Here is a 23,223-nt window from a genome sequence, read left to right as displayed (position 1 = left end):
TCCCTTCCTGATCAAAAGTCCTCAAAGTGTAGGGATAGACGGCACATACCTCAATATTATCAAAGCCATCTATGAAAAACCCACCGCAAATATCATTCTCAATGGAGAAAAACTGAAAGCTTTTCCGCTAAGGTCAGGAACACGGCAGGGATGTCCGTTATCACCACTGCTATTCAACATAGTACTAGAAGTCCTAGCCTCAGCAATCAGACAACAAAAGGAAATTCAAGGCATCCAAATCAGCAAAGAAGAAGTCAAACTATCACTCTTTGCAGATGATATGATACTATATGTGGAAAACCCAAAAGACTCCACTCCAAAACTGCTAGAACTTGTCCAGGAATTCAGTAAAGTGTCAGGATATAAAATCAATGCACAGAAATCAGTTGCATTTCTCTACACCAACAACAAGACAGAAGAAAGAGAAATTAAGGAGTTCATCCCATTTACAATTGCACCCAAAACTATAAGATACCTAGGAATAAACCCAACCAAAGAGACTAAGAATCTATTCACAGAAAACTATAAAGTACTCATGAAAGAAATGGAGGAAGACACAAAGAAATGGAAAAATGTTCCATGCTCCTGGATTAGAAGAATAAATATTGTGAAAATGTCTATGCTACCTAAAGCAATCTACACATTTAATGCAATTCCTATCAAAGTACCATCCATTTTTTTTTCAAAGAAATGGAACAAATAATCCTAAAATTTATATGGAACCAGAAAAGACCTCGAATAGCCAAAGGAATATTGAAAAAGAAAGCCAAAGTTGGTGGCATCACAATTCCGGACTTCAAGCTCTATTACAAAGCTGTCATCATCAAGACAGCATGGTACTGGCACAAAAACAGACACATAGATCAATGGAACAGAATAGAGAGCCCAGAAATGGACCCTCAACTCTATGGTCAACTCATCTTCGACAAAGCAGGAAAGAATGTCCAATGGAAAAAAGACAGCCTCTTCAATAAATGGTGCTAGGAAAATTGGACAGCCACATGCAGAAAAATGAAATTGGATCATTTCCTTACACCACGCACAAAAATAAACTCAAAATGGATGAAGGATCTCAATGTGAGAAAGGAATCCATCAAAATCCTTGAGGAGAACACAGGCAGCAACCTCTTTGACCTCAGCCGCAGCAACATCTTCCTAGGAACATCACCAAAGGCAAGGGAAGCCAGGGCAAAAATGAACTATTGGGATTTTATCAAGATCAAAAGCTTTTGCACAGCAAAGGAAACAGTTAACAAAACCAAAAGACAACTGACAGAATGGGAGAAGATATTTGCAAATGACCTATCAGATAAAGGGCTAATGTCCAAAATCTATAAAGAACTTAGCAAACTCAACACCCAAAGAACAAATAATCCAATCAAGAAATGGGCAGAGGACATGAACAGACATTTCTGCAAAGAAGACATCCAGATGGCCAACAGACACATGAAAAAGTGCTCCATATCACTCGGCATCAGGGAAATACAAATCAAAACCACCATGAGATATCACCTCACACCAGTCAGAATGGCTAAAATTAACAAGTCAGGAAATGACAGATGCTGGCGAGGATGCGGAGAAAGGGGAACCCTCCTACACTGTTGGTGGGAATGCAAGCTGGTGCAACCACTCTGGAAAACAGCATGGAGGTTCCTCAAAATGTTGAAAATGGAACTACCCTATGACCCAGCAATTGCACTGCTGGGTATTTACCCTAAAGATACAAACATAGTGATCCGAAGGGGCACGTGCACCCGAATGTTTATAGCAGCAATGTCTACAATAGCCAAACTATGGAAAGAACCTAGATGTCCATCAACAGATGAATGGAGAAAGAAGATGGGGTATATATACACAATGGAATACTATGCAGCCATCAAAAGAAATGAAATCTTGCCATTTGCGACGACGTGGATGGAACTAGAGGGTATCATGCTTAGCGAAATAAGTCAATCGGAGAAAGACAACTATCATATGATCTCCCTGATATGAGGGAGAGGAGATGCAACATGGGGGGTTAAGGGGGTAGGAGAAGAGTAAATGAAACAAGATGGGATTGGGAGGGAGACAAACCATAAGTGACTCTTAATCTCACAAAACAAACTGAGGGTTGATGGGGGGAGGGGGGTTGGGGGGTGGGATTATGGATATTGGGGAGGGTATGTGCTATGGTGAATGCTGTGAAGTGTGTAAACCTGGCGATTCGCAGACCTGTACCCCTGGGGATAAAAATATATGTTTATAAAAAATAAAATTTAAAATAGTAAAAAAAAAAAAAAGAAAGAAATTTGTATTCAGTTGGAGAGCTCACCAAATGAATGATAGTCATACTGTCTTTTGGCTGATATTAAAGTTACATATCAAAATAAAAAAATTAAAAAATGAGCATTCATAAACCAAATTTAAAGGAAAAAATACCTCAGACAGATTTAAGTTTTGTTAAGAAAAAATGTCAGGGGTAGGTTTTACAATATTTCTTGGAATGACTGAAATTCATAGGATTAGTCAAAGTGTGAGACTTCAGGAAAATGTCAATTATTAAGTTTGTGTGAGATTCACTTCACAGAAGGGTTTAGGCTATCGTTTGGTGAATGTCTGTTCTAGGATAGTGAAGAGGGAGAATTCCATAAGGACTACTTGGCTAAAGGAAAAATGATATCTCATATTATTATATGTAGGTTGCAAAGCAGTAGGAGAAGCAATGATTCTGCCAGGGGTGCCTGCTCTGCCATTTGGGGGCTCAGGTGTCTAGCAATAGCTACCAATATACCCCAGCCCCCCACACTAATCATCCCATCTAAGTAAAAACAGCTGCTTCCCAGGGCAACACTTCCAAGCCAGTTTTCCGGCCTTCCAGTTTGACCAAACCGCCTCTGCAGCCCTCCTTAATTTAATGCAAAGGTTGGTACAAATAATGGGGTGAATTTCTTAAGGGTTCTGACCTTGAGCTCTGGAATCTAGCAGGCCTTTTAGAACCCCAGTTCTTCTTTTTATTAACTATTATTAACTGAGTGACCCTGTCTAGAGATTTAACCACTCCAAGCCTCTTTGTTAGTGAAAAAGGATTACAGAGTTACCTCAGAAGTTATGTTGAGAATTAAATGAGAAAATAGAGCACTTAGCACAGGGCAGGGCAAAGTGCAGGGAATCACCGTTCACTAGAAGGTAGTTTCATACTACTGTATTGAGTTGGAAATGTAGTAGTATGTGAAATGTATATGAGCCATAACCAGAGTTTGAAAATGGGGATGTGACGAAAAGCTCATGAAAATGGTTGCTGTGGAGCGCCTGGGGGGCTCCCACTTCTAAGGGTCTGCCTTGGGCTCAGGTCATGATCCTAGGGTCCTGGGATCCAGTCCCACATCAGGTTCCCTGCTCAGCAGGAAGCCTGCTTCTTCCTCTCCCTCTGCCAGCTGCCCGCCCTGCTTGTGCACTCTCTCACTCTGTCAAATAAATATGTAAAATCTTAAAAAAAGAAAAGAAAATGCCAGGAAGAACCAGAAGCGTTAGGTTGCTCAGCCTCTAAGTCCAGCCCTCCTTCCCCTTCTTTCCTACTGGTTACCAGTGTAGACCAATGCATCATTTACTACCTGAACAGACAGAAATGGAAACAGTAGCCCCCTCTCATCTGCAGGGTAAATGTTCCAAGATCCCCAGCAGATGCCTGAAACCACAGATACTACCAAACCTTATAGATACAAGGTTTTTTTCCCCCATGCCTCTGATAAAGTTTAATTTATAAATTAGGCACAGTAAGAGATTATCAACAATGACTACCAATAAAGTAGAACAAGTATCACAATATACCATAATAAAAGTTATGTGAATGTGGTCCCTCTCTCAAAATATCTTACTGTACTGTCCTCACCCTCCTTCTTGTGAAGATGGGAGGTAAGAAAATGCCTCCGGGATGAGACAAGCTGAGTCACGGGGACACTGTGAGGTAGCATGAAGGCTACTAGTGACGTGGAGACATGATGATTTTTCTAACTGAGGGTCCAAAGGAGGGTCATCTGCTTCCAGACCATGGCTGACTGCGGTAACTAAAACAGCCCATAAGGGGGAAGTGCAGTTGCTACAAATGAGTACGTGCTGTTAAAAAAATAAAAGTATGGATTTTTCTAAATCAAACACATTATTCCATTTCTTCCTGTCACTGTACTTTCTCTCTTCTGTGTGAGTGTTAACAAGCGGATTTTTGAGGCAGTTTTAAGTGACAGTCAATGGCTGTTCAAAGCCTCCACACCCTGGTGAGCCCCTGCATTATAACACTGAGCGACGCACCGGCCTCACACTTTACATCACAATGGGCAAGCCCCTGCGAAGCGGCTTTGAAATCCCCGGGCTGTGGTCAAAGTTCGAACCTCCTGGAAGGACAAAGTGTTCTGTTTGTGTAGCACAAGGGTGTGGCTTTTGTAGCTAGTATAATAATCTGAACACAAAGGCTCCTAGATCCTGCCGAGCCTCTGCCGTGAACTGACTCAGCGTAAAGTGGTGGGAAAGGAAGCTTGTTCTTAGATTTCAGAACCCTGCAGAGCTACACCCTGGTCACTTAGTTCCGTCCCACTTCAACAGGAAGGGGGTTTCATCAGCTCGTGCACCCACATGTCACACACACACACACCCCAAGCAGAAGAGAGGATGAGATCCGCCCAAGAGGAACTGTGGGGGAGCCCACTGCCCACTCTTCACAACCTCTTGCCAGCCTCGAGCTTTTTCCTTGTTTCATTCAAGCAAAACCTAGTTGCTTTCACGGACTGGCAAAGGGATGCTGCCTAATTACGCAGAACCACATTTAGCAGCTACTCGGAAAGTAGCAGCAAAATCAGACATCCCCAGTTAATACTGGAGGGGGTTTCTGAATATCTCCATAAAAGCTTTATCAGTGTCCCAGAGAGATCTGTGTTTTGAAAGCAAGATAGGGATGTACATATGCTGTATACGAGTTAACTGGAGACTTCAATTTTTTTTTAAGATTTTATTTATTTATTTGACAGAGATCACAAGTAGGCAGAGAGGCAGGCAGAGAGAGAAGGGGAAGCAGGCTCCCCGCTGAGCAAAGAGCCCGACGCGAAGCGGGGCTCCATCCCAGGACCCTGGGTCATGACCTGAGCTGAAGGCAGAGGCTTTAACCCACGGAGCCACCCAGGCTCCAGGAGACTTAAAATTTATTAAAGGTTGTAATCATGTACACTTTCCGGTTCTACACACACACCCACCACCACCGATTTTGACTTCACGTAAATAAACAGCACAATTTAGAAACCTTTACACAATTTACATAATTTAAAATCTTGATCCTTATATTTGGAATTAAGATCTGAATTATGCAAAAATCAGTTGATATTGATTAGATTCTCCTCATAATTGCTCAACTCATAATTTTGCTAAGATCATTTTGCTTAAAGATTGCTTGGCCAAATTCATCTTTTTGTGAAAAAGACTATACAGGACTTTATTTTTTATCAGTAAGATTAATGTTCTGAGGAACTTACATTCCAAGGAAACAAATACCTAGGGGAAAAAAAATCATTTACTAAGAGGGTACCTGGGTGGCTCAGTCAGTTAAGCATTGGCCTTCAGTTCAGGTCATGATCCCAGAGTTCTGGAAAGAGCCCCACATCAGTCTCCTGCCTTGGGGGATTCTGCTTCTCCCTCTTCCTCTGCCTGCCACCCCCGCTGCTTGTGCTCTGTCTTTCTTTCTTTCTCTCTGTCAAGTGAATAAATAAATCTTTAAAAAAAATTTTTTTAATCATATACGAAGATGAAGAAGAAACTATTATTTTACCTTTCTTTAAACTACCAGAAAGCCAATTAACTTAAGAACAAATTTTTTTTAAAAATTCAGGAGTTTCATATAATACTACATTTACCAAAAAAGTTCAAAAATCTGTATAGATTACATTAAAGAAGCTTTTGGGTGAGATTTTTGCCAAAAACCATTTAAAGTTAACCCCAGGACAACCTAATGTGTGGATAATATCATATGAATTTAAATTTGATACATTTTTTACTATTAAAGTTTTTAAAAATTGGTTAAATATATATATGTATATATATATATTTGGTAAATATATGACCTCCCTTCCCTTTTTATGACCTCCCTTCCCTTTATCAAGATCACTAAATGTCCTAAAATTTTGTTTGTTTTAAACAAACTGAAGGGCATAATTGGGAGCAGTAAAGGATAAACTGCCTGATCTATAATGATGTGACAACGCAATTCTATGAAGGTGAGTTCCTCACAAAATACAAGGTAGGTAGGGAATATTGCCAGTTTAAAATGGACTCCCCATGAGAATTAACATTTGTCTTTGGAAGATGTGTGTTCATCCCCTGAAGACAGTGCCATGAGTATCTACCACATACTAGGCCGCATCCTAGGCTCTGGGACGACAGTGGGGAGTTAAGACAGGGTTTCTGCTTTCATGGACCCTACCTTCCTCTGGAGGAGGACAGACGTCAAACACATAAACACAACTCAGTAAACAAGTGATATCATATAGTGGTCAGTGCCAGGAGAAAATCACAATGGAGTGTTATACTAGAAAATGACTAGAAATAGGGTCGCCAGGCTTAGCAAATAAAAATACGGGCAACCAAATTCAGTTTGAATTTCAGATAAATGACTAATTCTTCTTATTATTGCAGTATAAATATGCCCCATGTGCTATTTGGAACATACTTTTCCGAAAAAAAACAAAAACAAAATCAAAAACTATTGCTTACCTGCGATTCAAATTGAGCTCAGTCTCCCGTATTTTATGTGACAACTCTACCCAGGACACTCCTTAAATGGGGAGGTTGGGGAAGGCCTTGGTGGGAATGTGATACTGACCTCCAGCCAGAAATAAGCTACCAAACAAGCCCAAAAGCAGAAACAGGTGTGTGTGCCTGGTAGCTAGAGTGTGTGTACACGTCACATTGTTGAGCAATTGTCACAGTCAGAATGGACCAAGAGAACCCTTCCCCACAGGTACCAGAGACCTAGGACAGTAGTCTTCCCCTTCCCCACAGTTTGATTTTTGGTGGTTTCAGTTATCTACAGTCCACAGTGGTCCAGAAGCAGATGATTCACCTTCCGACACACAGTCAAAAGGTCAACAATAGCTTAATGCTAGGTCACCACACCTTCACCTCATCAGGTAGGTGTTTCATCATCTCCCACCATCACATGAAGGATGACTACAGTACAGTGAGATAGACAAAGAAACCATATTCACATCACTTTTAATACAGTCTATTGTTAAAATTGTTCTATTTTATTATTGGTTACTGTTGACAATCTCTTACTATGCCTATTTAATAAACCAGACTTTATCCTAGGTATGTACAGGAAAAAACAGTATATAAAGGGTTTCAGGCATCCACTGGGGGTCTTGGAATGCTCTCCCATGGATAAGGTAGGGAGGCTACTGTCTATGGGAAACATGCTAATGGAGGCAGGGAGATGGACTGTGGAGGGAAGCTGGGCCCTGTAGCAAACTAGACTGTGTGCTAGGCAGGGTTTGGAGTTGCCTGTGTGATATATTAAAAGATGCTTACAGGAAAGGGTAGAAGGAGGAGTAGGCGGCATGAGAGAAATGCGTGAAACTGAGTCGGGAAAACTGACTTAGAAATGGAGGCTCTTGGGCGCCTGGGTGGCTCAGTGGGTTAAAAACCTCTGTCTTCAGCTCAGGTCGTGATCCCAGGGTCCCACATCGGGCTCTCTGCTCAACAGGGAGCCTGCTTCCCCCTCTCTCTCTGCCTGCCTGTCTGCCTACTTGTGATCTCTGTCTAATAAATAAATAAATAAAATCTAAAAAAAAAAAAGAAAAGAAAAAAAGAAAGAAATGGAGGCTCTGCCACTGAGGGCTCCTTAGGAAGGTTTTAAGATTTTAACTGATCTCCTTCTAGCATCAAGAAAGCCCTACAGGGTACAACTTGAAGTTTACTCCCTTTACAATATAATTCCCTTTTTAAATTGTCTTAATTCTTTAAACATGTAGGGGAAAGGAGAAAATGGAATATGCAGAGCCAGATATAGCAGTTTTGGAAAAAGGGAAAAGACAACTACTGAAGGGGAAGCCCAGGCCATCCACTGCGAACCTCGGAGTGACCCACAGTACTGGGTGGGAGTCCCCTGAGCAGACCAGGGAGCTTAAGGGACCAGCACAAAACGCATAAGGTGTATGTGTACACAAAAAATACATATACACTTTGTGCGTGTATCCATTTATGTGTATATATGTGTATGGGTCTTGAATGGTATAGATTTAGAGCTACTCCTCCGCAAATTTGCAAGTTTTACTTAAGAGCATGTTTTGAAGACCCCTCTGGATCAGTATACACAGATCTATTTACTTCATTCTCTTCAACTCCTCCCGAGTATGCCATCATTTAGACACACTCTCCTTTTAGCAACCTCCAGGAAATGAGCTCTGGGGTCATTACCAGTGTTTTGCCCTTAAGGCTGCTAAGACCATGGTTCCCAGAACCATGCTGGCTGCTGTACACGCACAGCAGTATCATAGGACATTTTTAAATGCTGAGGGAAGCAATATCTGTCAAAGCAACATCTGTCAAACACCACTCAAGCCACTACTACAATACTATTAAATTCGGGTATAACTACATTTTTGTTTTGTTTTTTAAGATTTTATTTATAGGGGCGCCTGGGTGGCTCAGTGGGTTGAGCCGCTGCCTTCGGCTCGGGTCATGATCCCAGGTCCTGGGTTCGAGCCCCACATCGGGCTTTCTGCTCGGCAGGGAGCCTGCTTCCTCCTCTCTCTCTGCCTGCCTCTCTGCTTACTTGTGATTTCTCTCTGTCAAATAAATAAATAAAATCTTTAAAAAAAAAAAAAAAGATTTTATTTATTTATTTGAGAGAGAGAGACACACACACAACAGTGAGAGAGGGAATACAAGCTGGGGTGTGGGGGGAGTGGGAGAGGGAGAAGCAGACCTCCCCCGACCCCCAAGCAGGGAACCTGATACAGGGCTCTATCCCAGGGCCCTGGGATCATGACCTGAGCTGAAGGCAGACGCTTAACGACTGAGCCACCTAGGTGCCCTGGGTCTAATTACTTAATAAATAGACTGTTAGATATTTCTTTCTCCTTGGGGTCACCACGAAAAAACTACTGAGACCCTAGAAGTGCCCTGATCCAAGAAGGTTTGAGAATCTCTGTGCTAAGAAAAACCTTCAACGGGTCGAGTGGTATACAGCATCTCGGGAGCAAGGTCCTAAGAAATGGCTTGCTGTTGCTCTTTAATTAAATTGAAACCATATTAAAAAGAAATACTTTTAATCTATCTTTATACCTTTTTTCTTGAAAACATTTTACAAACTTATTCCCAACAAATCATCAGCCAGATTTTCATATTTCTGCTAAACAGTCATGTTTGATAGATCTCATTGCGAGCTGGTACATCTCATGTAATTTTTATTCCTCAGATTTTTTAAGTGCTATGACATGTATATGATTGCAGATATTATCATTTAAAAATACATTTACTTCAGCTACTTCTTGGCAGAAGAAATGCAGAATTCTGCGCCTCTAGATTTTTGTGTTACAAAAGTTCAAATGAATGAATGGATTTGCCATTAAGTCATATTCTTGTTATGTAACATACCAGTAGAGTTTAGTAATGATGAACATAATTTCAATAGGCTTATGAAATTGCTGGATTTCAAAACAAAATTCTATGGTCGGTGTTTCATTTCATCTGCTGAGAGATAGGCATTCTGGGCCTTCCCCAGAAGTTGAGAAAATGCCAGGAGGATACTATGAGGGGTTTAAAAGAAAAGGCACCAACTCAAGTTCTCTGTCAGACTTTCGACTCTTAACTATATGTCCCCAAATATTTTAAAATCTGTAGAATGCTATGATTTACGGAATCATTACAGAATATCGTTTGCTAATGAATCTAAGGACAACGACTCCCTAAACTGTGTTACAAGATGTTCCTCCAGTGGTTTCAATGGCTTGTTAATTACACCCGTTGCACAAGCACCATGGGCATTAAAGAGGCGAGTCTACCCTGCTGTGTTTTTAGTATCACCATCATTCCTGCTCCTGCTTTCTCAAGGACTTTCAGTAAATGCTTGTCAAATGACTAGTTTAGCTGGAATTTAATCATTATTTTAAAATCACCTATTAGTGTCAGCTTTAATGCTTCTATCACTAAACATGAAATAATAATACTTATTATCTATTTCCCGAGACTCTGTATAATAAGGTTAGTATTATAATTTGCTGAATATTATGTTTGATAAAATAATTGTGAAAATGTTTTATCATAGCATTCCTCCGACTAAAGCAATCCAGAAGGGCAATCTCAGAAGATTATCTTCCCGTGACATTTGAAAACAGATTTTCCCAAAAAAAAATCTCATCTACTCACATGACATTTATCTTCTTTTTAAAATCAGAGTTATGAATAAAACCAAAAGGACTAGAAAGAAAGCTCTAAAAAAATAAACAAGATGATTGTGCGAGACTTAAGTGACTTTCTGATTTTAAAATTATCCAGATCCAAAATAAGTGATGAGAGTTAACCATACTTAAACCAAAGTAATGACTGCTGAAGTTTCTAGGTATACAGAAATGAGCTGTAAACTTAGACGTAGTGCCCCCAAAAGGGAAACAGTCTTTGACCTGGCTACTCAGACATTCTGCGTTTATGTGAATTACCTGTGAACTCTGTGAACTTGTAAGTTATAAGCAAAGTGTCACTGTGCTGTGTCCAAGATAGAATCATAATGGGCCTGTCATGCAGACTCCACCCTGAGTTTCAAGCAGCTTGCGACAGGCCCCAGATCCCTGTCAAAATGTGACCCATATAACATGCTCCATCTGCTCCAATATAGATGGACAATTCCAATTGTGATACTAGTATTTAGTTTTAAGGAGTATCTTTATAATGTAAAATATACCATGGCGTAATATGCATATATAATACACAATTATAATATACTAATACATATATATAATATTTGGAGTTGTCAATTTCTGTACTGCAGGGAGAAAGGTAGCTTTAAATCACTGAGACATATATACTATTCAAAAGAATTATGATATTAAATATGGTAAAATTTTGACCCATTGCAGTCAAAAGCAACACTCAAAATCTGCTTAAGGCCTCCATCATTGGGATTGGGAGACAGGATACCAAGGCCTTTGAGGAAAGGTTTATTTGTTATTACTCAGTGACTGTTCTAACCAACCATGGAGGGAGATTTCTTCCTGTCTGACCTTCCCTGGGCCTGCTACAGAATGACTAGGGCAGAAGAATTAAGAAAAAAGATAGAATTCAGAAAGCCAACTAGAAATTAACCTTGTCACTTGCCAATTCCTACTCTTAATGGAGAAGAGAACCATTCAGCTGCTTCTCTCAAAATCTAGTGGTCTCTGGGGCACCTGGTGGCTCAGTCGGGTAAGCAGCTCACTCCTGATTTCTGCTCAGGTCATGATCTCAGGGTCATGAGATGAGCCCCGGGGTGAGGCTCCATGCTCAATGTGGAGCCTACTTGAGATTCTCTCTCTCCCTCTCCCTCAACAACACACTTACAACCACTCTGTACCCAGATGACCACTCTGTTTGTCACTTTCAGTAGTCAATAAATTACATGAGATATTCAACACTGTATTATAAAGTTGGCTTTGTATTAGGTGATTTTGCCCAACTGTGGGCCAATGGAAGAGTTCTGATGTTAAGGAAGGCTAGGCTAAGTTATGATGTTCAGTAGGTTAGGTGTATTTGGTGCATTTTCAACTGATGGTATTTCAACTTTGGATGGGTTTATTGGTAGGTGACTTCACTGTAAGCTCAAGAAGACCCTATGATGAGTTCTGTGGTGATAGGAAATAGGAATTGGAGGTTGGAGGCTCATAAATAAATGTGTGTATATACATATAACACATATACATATACAGATATACACATATATCTATATATACATGGAGAGAGAGAGAGATGGAGAAATAGAGGGATGTGTAGGTATATGTATAAATTTCCTCTTTCAACTAGACTTGCCTAGAAGCAGGAATATCTATCCCAGCAGGGGGCACACCTTGTACCCATCTTGATCTTAGTTTCTAGATCTAGTTTAGGAGCCACTCAACTAAAAGAGACAAGGCTTTTTGGTGAGATGGCAGATCCCAGGGCTCGTATAAGAACAAGATGAGCTTGGATCATCTGACTGTGCCCAAAAGAAAGAATGATGGCTACATGTCAAAAGGATCCAGAATCCAGCCTGAAGGGTCACCTACTAGTCAAATCTGGGATAAGTTGAACATTAAAATAAATAATGATAGGATCTAATTGACCTCATTGAATAAGAAAGGAATTCATGGGGGCACCTGGGTGGCTCAGTCAGTTAAGTGCCCAACTCTTGATTTTTGCTCAGGTTGTGATCTCAGGGTTTTGAGATCAAGCCCAGAGTTGGGCTCTGCACTGGGCATGCAGCCTGCTTAAGATTCTCTCTCTCCCTCTGCCTTTCCCCCCACTACTCTCTCTCCCTCTCTCAAAAAAAAAAAAAAGAAAGAAAGAAAAAAGAAAAAAAGAAAGCTCTTCCTTAAAAAAAAAAGAAAAGAAAAGAAAACAAGCTCTTCCTTATAGTTTAATACCAAGTAATGTAGAAGGAATGAAGAAATTAGAAAATCAGTATTTCTTTTCTTTTTTTAAAGGATTTTTATTTCTTTATTTATTTGACAGAGAGCTAGAGAATGTGAAAGTACAAGCAGAGGGAATTGCAGTGGGAGAGGGAGAAGCAAACTCCCCACTGAGTGGGGAGCCAGATGTGGGGCTCTATCCCAGGACCCTGGGATCATGACCTGAGCCGAAGGCAGAGGTTTAACAAACTGTGTGACCTAGGCACCCCGAAAATCAACCTCTCTCAACCAATACAGTGATAATCAGGTAAGAAATAGCAAAAGCTATTATTACTTTTATTATTATTAGCTATCATTTTGCAAGGATGCTAAAACTAATCAGTGGATGTAAGCAGAGGAAGAGGATTTTACAGTCTCAAAATTTCTCCCCATATAATAATTACTAATTCCCAAATATAAAAAACATCATACCTTTATAGTAAAGAAACCTCAGAGATACCATCTTATTTAAGTGATCAAAGTTAACATCTCCAGTAATGAAAAAAATTGACACCACGTGCCATATGATTAGACACAGGAAAAAGAACAAAGCATCACTTTTGTGAGATTTTGTTCAAAAAAATTCATGACCTGTATATAATTATGAAGAAACATTAGATAAATCCAAATGGAGGGACAACCTCCAAAAACTGGCCTTTAATCTTCAAAAATGATATGGCCGAGGAAGTTAAGAAAAGGGGTGCCTATGGGGCGCCTGGGTGGCTCAGTGGGATAAAGCCTCTGCCTTCCGCTCTGGTCATGATCCCAGCGTCCTGGGATTGAGCTCCGAGCTCTGTATCCGGCTCTCTGCTTAGCGGGGAGCCTGCTTCCTCCTCTCTCTCTGCCTGCCTCCCTACCTACTTGTGATCTCTGTCAAATAAATAAATAAAATCTTTAAAAAAAAAAAAAGAAAAGAAAAGAGAAAAAGAAAAGGGGTGCCTAAGTGGCTCAATTGGTTAAGCAGCTGCCTCTGGCTCAGGTCATGATCCCAGGGTCCAGGAATCGAGTCCCACATCAGGCTCCGTGCTCAGTGGGGAGTCTGCTTCTCCCTCTCCCTCTGCCTGCTGCTCCCCCTGCTTGTGCACGCTCACTCTCTCTCTCTCTGTTAAATAAATAAGTAAAATCTTAAAAGAAAAAAAGTTAAAAAAAAAAAAAGAGTGAGTCAAGAAAGAAGGAATTGTTTCAGAAAAAATGAGATAACCAGGTACCACAATTCAATCCTGGACTGCATCCCATGTCATAAAGGACATTACTGAGACAATTGGCCAACCTTGCATGAAGTCTCTGGGATAAGAATGCACAGAAATACTTTTTCATTTTTTTTAGTTCAATTCTTGCAACTTTTCTCCAAATTTAAAACTGTTCCAAAATTAAAAGTAAAAAAATAAAACAAAAAGTATTTAAAGTGTTCTTCCTTGATGATGACTCCGGTGATTGAATGAATATCCTGAAAGTTAAGTTCATGTAAGAAATTATCTGATACATTTGAATAACCAAATTTAAATACTGAACACATAGTAAGTAGTGAGTCACCAATGCCTCACCTGTAAATTACTGGTATTGTTATTATTAGTACTTAACATTCATTAGCACCCATGTCGCTGTCCATAATATAGCAAAAGTAATGGTTCCCTCAAAGAGTTGTTCTAAAAAATACACACATATACACAGGCACATATCCAAATGCAATGTTTATACAGAGATGGAGGGCCATAGGCCAGCTCTCACAAAGACAAAACTAGACTCAGCCTATTCCTCTCCCTTTTGCTTCAGGTTAAAGGAGGTGCAAATCCAGGTGTTCACACATTACCAGATGACTGCTGTGTAGTTTGAAAGGAATGACAATGACATCCTGTTTGTGGTCATGGCCAATTTGGTATTACACTACACCTGTGAAACCTGAGGCCGCCACCATTTCGGCAAGGGTGTATAATTAAAGTGGTAACATGTATTACTTAGAAATATTAGTGACTTCCAAGATGTGACAGAAGACCTTTGTCCACCTGACTTTCAATTACAAACGGGGTCAGAGAGACACAAGAAAGGCAGAGCCTGTGGTTGGCTGCTTGCTGCTCCCAGCTGCTCCTCCTTTGGAATCAGACCTCCCAGAACATTCCTCTCTGCAGCAGGAAGCAAACTTTTACTGCTGCCTCTTGAAAAAGCTCTTTAATTATCTCATGTTTAATTTGCGTCAGAATCTACCCATCCCTCTCGCAACACTGACTTTTAAATAAACATTTGCTTATTAGTGCAGGGACCACAGACTGCCATATGCAGAATTGATACAGATCTAAATAACATCAGATTGGAGAGAGTTCTAGCTCATTCACACCGCTGAAAATCTCTGAAAACTACGTTAATTGACAGAATGTCAGGGATTGCAAAGATCCTCCACACAAACCCTATTATATCTGTGCCACTTCAAAGAAGATTTTATTGATAAACTAATAAAAATAACAATAACATATTACTTAGTAAGGGCAGGACAAGATTCCAAATACTTAACATGTCATGATTATTTTAATCCTTATAACAACTCCAAAAGGGCATAGTGTCGGTATCTGATTTTACAGTTGATAATATTGTGGCCAGAGAGGTTAAGCAATCTGTCCAAAGGTACACAGCTGAGAAATGGTAAAACCCACATCTGGACGAGTCAGTTTGGTTCCAGAACCTAAGCTCTTACAAGGCATCACCACCACCATCTTAGTCTTTTTCTATTCTGTCAGCTCTGGAATTCTAGTATTTCAAATCCAGGGGATTAAATCAGTCACTCCAGGATCTGCGGGCCTCCATTTATTGCTCAACATATGTAAGCTAGACTTCAGTGATCTCAAGAATTTAAGGTTTTATTTGAGATGGAACTGAAACTTTAGTAAGTATAAATGGCAGATACTAGGGCATAGATTAATGAGTAGAACATTAATAGCCATTTTATTTTAAGACAAATGACAAAAGCTCTGCTTCCTTATACCCCCCTAATCGATATCCAGGCTTGTAAGCACACATGAAGCCCAGTATGCAGTGAAACAGGTGAATTAAGCATCTGATGTGCCGAAAGCCATCCCAGAGTAAGAATATCATAGTACCTAGGAAACATCAAGTTAAAGAAAGAATCTGGAGTCCAGGAAGCAAATTTCTCTGATCCTTTAAAAAATACATATTTAGATTAGATCATCAAAATTGCAAAGCACTTAATTTAATGTCTTATATCCTTTTTAAAATTCTCAGGCATGTGTGTATCTACCTGAGTGTGTGTGTGTGTGTGTGTGTGTGATAACATTAAATCTGTTTATGTATAAATAGAAAGGATTCCTATTCTAAAACACTACTAACAATCATGCTGGCCGATGTTAAACCTCTCAGGAAACAAATCTCCAAACATCTCTGAAAAAAAGCTCCAGGCAAGCAACTCTTGTACCAGTGAGCATCAACAGCAATGAAGGTATTAACTTTCTCTTATGATTTCAGTTTTAGCCAAGTTTTGTCTGCAGCAGCAACAGAAGACGAATGCCGCTACAGCAAATACAGTCTGAGGCAGAATCCAAGTCGGTAACAAAACAAGGGCTCTCCCTCCTGAAGTTCAGGAGGCTGGTGCCCGACCTGTCGCTCCGTCTGGACAGAACAAGCTCCTTAGCCCCCTCGAGCCTCTTGCTCTCCGATAAAATGCCACGACCAAAACTACTTACTTAGGTGAAAGGACTGCATGGCTTTTTTTAGGTTCCAGATCTAGACATAAAAGAAACAGGATCTGAGGAAAAAGAATCTAACCTCGATTTGTTGCATGGCCTTCAGGGCCCAAGAGAGCAAGATAAAAGCAAGACCCAAGCTAGTGACTCGAGTTCAGGACAGGATGATAACAGTGGAAATGGAGATAAAAGGCAATTTCAGGGACATTTTAAGGGAAGAGATGACAAAATAAATAATTTTAACCATCATCCTAAAATAGGAATCAGATGCCATCAAACCCTTGAATATTTCCCTATTGCTATTGGAGTCAATTTTACTGGTTTTACTTCTTTCAGACCAACCTTCCACTCCAGACAAACTGGAAAAGCTAGGTAATTTGTGTTTTTAAATCTATCTGAAGGGATCTGAGGGCTGCAGAGACATAAGGATTTGGGGGAAAGAGCCAGAAGAAAAAGGAAGCCCAGAGAGATGGACTGTTGCTAGCTGCCAGCAACAGAAGTCAGTTCTTTCTGGAGGATGACAGCCTACAGAGCCTCAAATATCACTGAAGTTTTATTTATGATGTATGGTGGTCAGGAGAAAAACAGAAATGTAGTAGGGCAATATTCAATTAAGAAACACACGACAGACTCACAGATCACCAGATGCTGGTGTTATCTGACATGCATAAAATTGAGGAAAACTCTACAAATCCCAACCAAAAGAGATACAAAGAAAATCACCCCTAGGCACATAGTCAAATTGCAAAATTTGAACACCAAGAAAAACCTTATAAGTGGCCAGAGAATAAAAGACATACTACTCTCATATAAGCAAAACAATTATGTTAACAACTGACCTCCCAACAACAAGAAGACAACAGAATGACATGCTTTTTAAATTTTTATTTTTAAAAGATTTTTTATTTTTAAGTAATCTCTACACCCAGTGTGGGTCTTGAACTTACAACCCCAAGATCAAGAGTCACACGCTCCACCAACTAAGCCAGCCAGGCACCCCTAGAATGACATACTTGCTTTAAAGTGCTAAAAACAAAAGAACCAACTTAAAATTCTATACACAGTAAAAATATCCTGTAAAAATAAAAGCAAAATATGTATGTTCAGAAACCAAACTTGGATTTGTTGTCAGTGGATCACATTAGAGAAAATAATAAAAGAAGTTCTTCAGGTGGAAGGAAAATGATCCAGGTGATACTTAAAGAGATTCAAGAAAAAGTAGAGAGCAGAAAGAATAAGAATGCAATAAATAGCTATGCTTAGAAGCTCTTCAGTGTCTATGAAATACACAACAGTAATAGCCTCTCTATTACAAAGGAAGTAAATGCAGTTAAAAGTGCTTTATGTTTTTGTATTGTCCACAAAGTAAAAGTGGCAAAAGTGCTAATTTATATTTGACCTCACTAAATCAAGGATGTATGTTGTAATTATGGCCTCAAAAAAAGACTTACAGATAAATCTGCAATTAGAAAAAGAATAAAATACTCAAATCAAAAGGGAGGGAGGGAAAAAGACATTAAAAAGAAACAGAAATGGTCAAACAAATGGAAAAATACGATGGTAGATTTCAACACAAATACTAATTTGTATTCAATATATAAAGACTAAATAAAAGCCAACTATTAGCACTAAAAACACAGTTGTCAAACCGGATAAAAATGTCTTACCCTGCTTGTCCAACTTCATATGCTGCCATTCTCTCCTTTTCTCAGTAATTCTGACCATACCAGTTTCTCTCAGTTATCAACTCCCTTTAGTGATTGCCCTTTGGGTCTAATGTTCCCTCTGCCTGAAATGCTTTTCCTTCTAGTCTTCCCATAGCAGTTTGGACAGGCCAGAAAAACCTTCTCAAACAACTGTGTCAAACGAAAGTCATTCCTATTGTTGTCCCTTCCTCGGCCCTTTGTTTCCTTCATAGCACTTTCCACATTTTATCTTTGTTTTTTGATTACCTTTTGTCTGTCTCCCACCTCAGCCTTAAGCTTCATTCACTTGCTCCTTGTGCAGATAGGCGAGTGATTAGAAGGTGCCCCCGCTGCCCAGGGTTTTAAGAGCTAGAGATACAACAATGGTTACATTCCTAACCCTGCTGGAGCTTACTTTCTATGCAGGAGACAGAAATCATACCATCTCAGTTTTGCTCACTGCTGTCTTCCAAACACCTGGCGGCAGGAGGCAGTCATTCAAATGCTTCTTGAGTGAATGTCTGATGTATGTGCCCGATATCATTCCAGACGACTTACAAGCCTTTCAGAATATAACCCTGTAAGAGAGGTAGGATCACCATTTTAAGGTGAGAAGGCTGCCACTCAGGAAAATTAAGTAACTTTCATTCAGTCACATAGCTAATGTATGTCACGAGTATGATTAAAACTCTCTCTGTAAAATTTGAAACAAACACCAGTTTTCAGCTTGGGGAGTTGCTGACAGACTGACGGAGCAACGGGAACGAACCATCTTTGTCTAGTGAACTGAGAGACTGAAAGTGTTTATTAATCAAATGTGTCAGAAGTTTGGTCTAGGCCATTTGGCACCACCCATTTTATTTAGGTGTTGTTACTACAATACACCTGTGATTCTTCCTGATCATACCTGTTAGTCTCAAAATAACTGGCTGTGAAATGATCATTGAAATCTGTGATATGCAAAGTTCCCATAAGGATTACAGAAAATCAACACCATAGGCACGAATTAATACTTTACCTCTAAGTCTCTAAGTGGTCTCTATCTTTTCTGAGATGAGGAAGACTACTTTTAAATTTCTAGGATTCCTTCTATCTCTCAGCATAAAGTTTATATATGGTCCATGAAAGAAAAGTGTTTACTCCATATATTACCTTTTCCCTGGGCTCTTTCAGATTACCCTTAGCTGTCAGATCTGAGACATCCCTAAGTCACATGAAGTTCTGAGTTTGATTATTTTGACATCAATATCAAGTCAATAGAAAATCCCACAATACAGAAAAAAAAGAGGGAGGATCTAAGACACCTAGGTCATTGCTCACCTGGCCAGCTCTATTTATGATCTCTTTATTCCTGCCACTAAATGCACCATCCCTCTGTCATCCCCAACAAAGCAATTATCTGGCTGTTGGAGGAGTGTTAAAAAGCTAGTAAATAAATTACTAGCTCCATCCCTTATTGATTCACAATGCCAGAGGTAGAGTCTAGGGAGTTTTAAAAGCTCCTTAAGCCATTCTGAAGTATAGCCAGTTTCGTAAAATGTTGTTTTTTTGTTACTGACCTATTCAGGGTATCCCAGATAGATATATGATGGATTAAGGGACAAAAGCATTTCTCATTTTAATATTAAAAAAAAAAATACATTGGTCCCTAGATACCCATGGCTTCCAAACATGTGCTGTTGGGTTATTCCATTTTTGCATTAAAATGGCAACACATGACTATTCATACTCATGTTGGCATCATTTAGAGCAGGGACAGAAAGGCAAGAGTCATTTTTCAACCACAGACTGTACTACGGCAGATGTCTTCCAGTGCAAAAAACTTTTAAAAACTTTAATTGGGGAAATCTAAACATTAAGTGGATATTTGATTGTTTTGAGAAGAAGTATTTTCTTTTACATGTGATGATATTGAGATCGTTTTTAAGAAGAGTGCTTATTAGGGCAACTGGTTGGCTCAGTCGGTTAAGTGTCCGACTCTTGATTTCCGCTCAGGTTGTGAGATGAAGCCCCATCTCGGGTTCCATGCTGGGTGTGGACCCTGCCTCTCCTCCTGCACCTTGCCTCACCATGGGGCAAAAAAAAAAAAAAAAAAAGCTTATCTTTTAGAGACACACACCAAAATATATATAAATAAAATGGAGTTTTTAGGACTTCAAAATAATACAGGGGATGGGGGAGAAGAAAGGTGGCAGAGAAGGCAGTAGGTGGGAATGCGGAGTAAAGGGGATTGGCCAGGAGCTGGTAATTACTGAAACCAGATGAGCGATATTTGGGTGTTCATGATGCTATTCTATTTTCACATAAGTTTGAGATTTGTCGTAATAAAAGGTTAAGATTTTTATTTAAAACTAGAGCATCGCTGAAATGAATCAACCTTAGCATCTCTCTTCAACCACCCATTTTTAGAATGCTACACTGCTACACATCTCAGATTTAGCATACAGTGAGGAAGCAAAACTCCCTTCTCTTGTATATACATCCCATGTATAAAATAAATATATAAGATATGACACATAAAAGATAGTGTTTCTGCTGGCTTGATTAAAGTTCATTCAACTAGGTTTTCCTGGATGCTCCTATAAACCAAACATCCTGTTTTTGAAAAAGCATTTTTAAAAAGGCCTGAATCTTAGGATATTGGAATTATTTATCTTCATTCAATTTTTTTTTAGCGTAAGGGATTTTTGTTAACTCAATGGTTACCTTTAATGAAAATCAGAATTACCTGATAGGCCCAATCCCAAACTTTTATATTCATAGCTCTAGTACAGAGCCTGAGAATCTGCCTTTCTAGCAAGTTTCTTGGTAATGCTAATACTTCTGGTTCAGGGACCACATTTGGAGAATCACTGTGTTAACCTAAACCAGTTTCAGTCACTTAGAGGACCACAGACGTGCGCATGCGCGCATACACACACATACACACACGCGCGCGCGCGCCCATGAAGCTGTACTACCTGTTAGTCTTCAAACAGGAAGGGAAGGGGTGGGGACAATGATCCAGATAATAACTTCTATTTTGGCACTGTTTTAATTTCTTCCTTATTACAGACTCAGAGAAGAGAGGGCCAAAGAAAGTATGGGTTTATCTTGGCTAATAACCCAGGATTTTCTACTCAACTCCTTTATAATCCCACATCTAATGTGGGTAATCTCAGCTTCAGCAAAACATAAGCAGAACACATAAAACCCTGACCCCAAACTGAAAGTAACTGGAAAACAACACAACACACATATCCGTCCCACCAACACAAATCACCACCATCTACCAGATGTGCCCACAAATACTGGCAAGTTTCCACAGAAGAGTCAGCATATAGACCTCAATTTATCATTAGATAAAATCTGCAAACTGATAATAATCTTGAGGTATTCTGAACCACAATGTACACAGTTCCAGATTTTTTAATTTCTGCAGTGAAGAAATTTGTGTCTACACCAAAAAATAACCATGTTTTTAAATTTTGTTTCTTAAAAGGGAAGGTGAGACAATATTGTGCTAAAACAGACTGTGCTTTAGAAATTTAAGGATATGACCCAGACTTCAAGAGAATTTGGTACATTTCATCTTTCCCAAGTTCCACCAAGCTCCCGTTTTGTGCCATGCTGCAGGAAAGCTTACACAACAAAGTCAGAGCTTTTTGTGTCACAAATATTCCCCTCCAAAGTAAGTTTTCTTTAAATATATATTAAATATAAAAATATATTAAATATATTAAATATAAATATGTATTAAATATATTAAAAATATATTTAAATACATTTGTCAAAAAATATCCTGGACACTAATAACAAAGATCTGTTAAGTGTTTACTATTTGGCAGGTACTCCCTAAATATCATACATTGTTTCATTTAAGACTTTCAGTAAAATAAAGCCACATATAGGCATAGGCTTCAGTTTACCAGTGAAGAAACCAAGGCTGAGGGGAAAGAAATTGTCCCAAGCAAAAGTAGTCCATGGTGGATCTAAGGTTCAAATTTAAATTTTTATAGCTATTACCAACTGCCTCTCAACACCTATGGATCCATACTTGTTAACGGTAATAGCTACCATTTACTGAGTTCTTATGATCTACTTGGTGAGGCACTAAATAGTTCACATTATTTCACTCCATACCCTCCATATTCTATGTGACAGGTTTCATCTTCCCAGGAGGCATTCACATTTTGAAAAGTTTCAAATAACAAGCCAGAAGGTCACAGGTGTATAGCTGGAGAGCCAGGATTTGAACCCTAATCTGACTCCAAAGATCCAGCTGTTTTTAGCCAATACATGTATCCTCCTAAACTAGCCTCCCATGTAGACATTCATAGGTTTCTAATTCGCATACACAGATTTAACACGTATTTCAGCTGTGGTTTGTTGGGACTATCATGTTTATCATGTATTTTAATATTAACTTTACAATTATTAGTTTACCATGCTGTATGTTCATACTAAATTTTTTTAAAGATTTCAGAGAATGTACCCACACACTTGAGCAGGGGGGCTGGGAGGGGGACAGAGGGGAGGAGGACAGAATCTCAAGCAGACTCCCCGCTGAGCACAGAGCCCAACAGGGAACTTGATCTCACACCCCTGAGATCATGACCTGAGCCAAAACCAAGAGTCAAAAAGCCCAGCCAACTGAGCCACTCAGGCACCCTGTTCATATTAAACTTTCAACACCCCAATCTTCCATAAAATTTGCAACTAAATATGATCTCTAAATTAGGATGCTCTCACTCTACTCTTGGCTGATTCTTAGAAACTAAGTGTATACTTAGTATTATAAATTCTTAATTGTGGTAAAATATACAAAAAATTTACAATTTTTAACTACTTTTGAATGTATAACTCAGTGGCATTAAGTACATTCACAGCCTTATACAAGCATCACTACTATCCATTTAAGAATCTTCCAAAATTTAAACCTTAAATGTAAAATTTCAACTTCAAGTGATCTATTCAAAATTCCAAGGTCTATTAGTTAAATGTTGACTGTTATATTACCAAAAGCTGAAAAAAAAATTTTGTGTCTTTTGTGATCTCTGAAGAAACCATTGTGTTTATATTACTGATTACTGAAATTTTTGTGTTAAGTAGGACCTTGAAACACTCTACCAAAGACCTCCTTCCAGGTCAGTATGAATAATTAATCTGACACTGTTTAAGTGTCAAATGCCTTGTACAAACACACATTCTAAGTCTGGGTCTTTCCCTCTGTTC

General features: G+C 39.3%; 1 long non-coding RNA gene across 1 annotated transcript in view; it reads right to left on the bottom strand.

Annotated features, from left to right (window-relative positions):
* LOC125080794 (uncharacterized) overlaps positions 1 to 18,827 on the bottom strand; it is a 114,519-nt gene extending 95,692 nt beyond the window's left edge. The window contains exon 1 of the long non-coding RNA XR_007121480.1: positions 18,425 to 18,827. This is a non-coding gene — a long non-coding RNA (uncharacterized LOC125080794). The remainder of the gene's footprint in view (positions 1 to 18,424) is intronic.
* Positions 18,828 to 23,223: the final 4,396 nt, after the last annotated feature.

This window comes from Lutra lutra, chromosome 11, assembly GCF_902655055.1.
Source record: "Lutra lutra chromosome 11, mLutLut1.2, whole genome shotgun sequence".
Classification (NCBI taxonomy): domain Eukaryota; kingdom Metazoa; phylum Chordata; class Mammalia; order Carnivora; family Mustelidae; genus Lutra; species Lutra lutra.
This window is presented reverse-complemented; position numbering and strand designations above follow the sequence as displayed.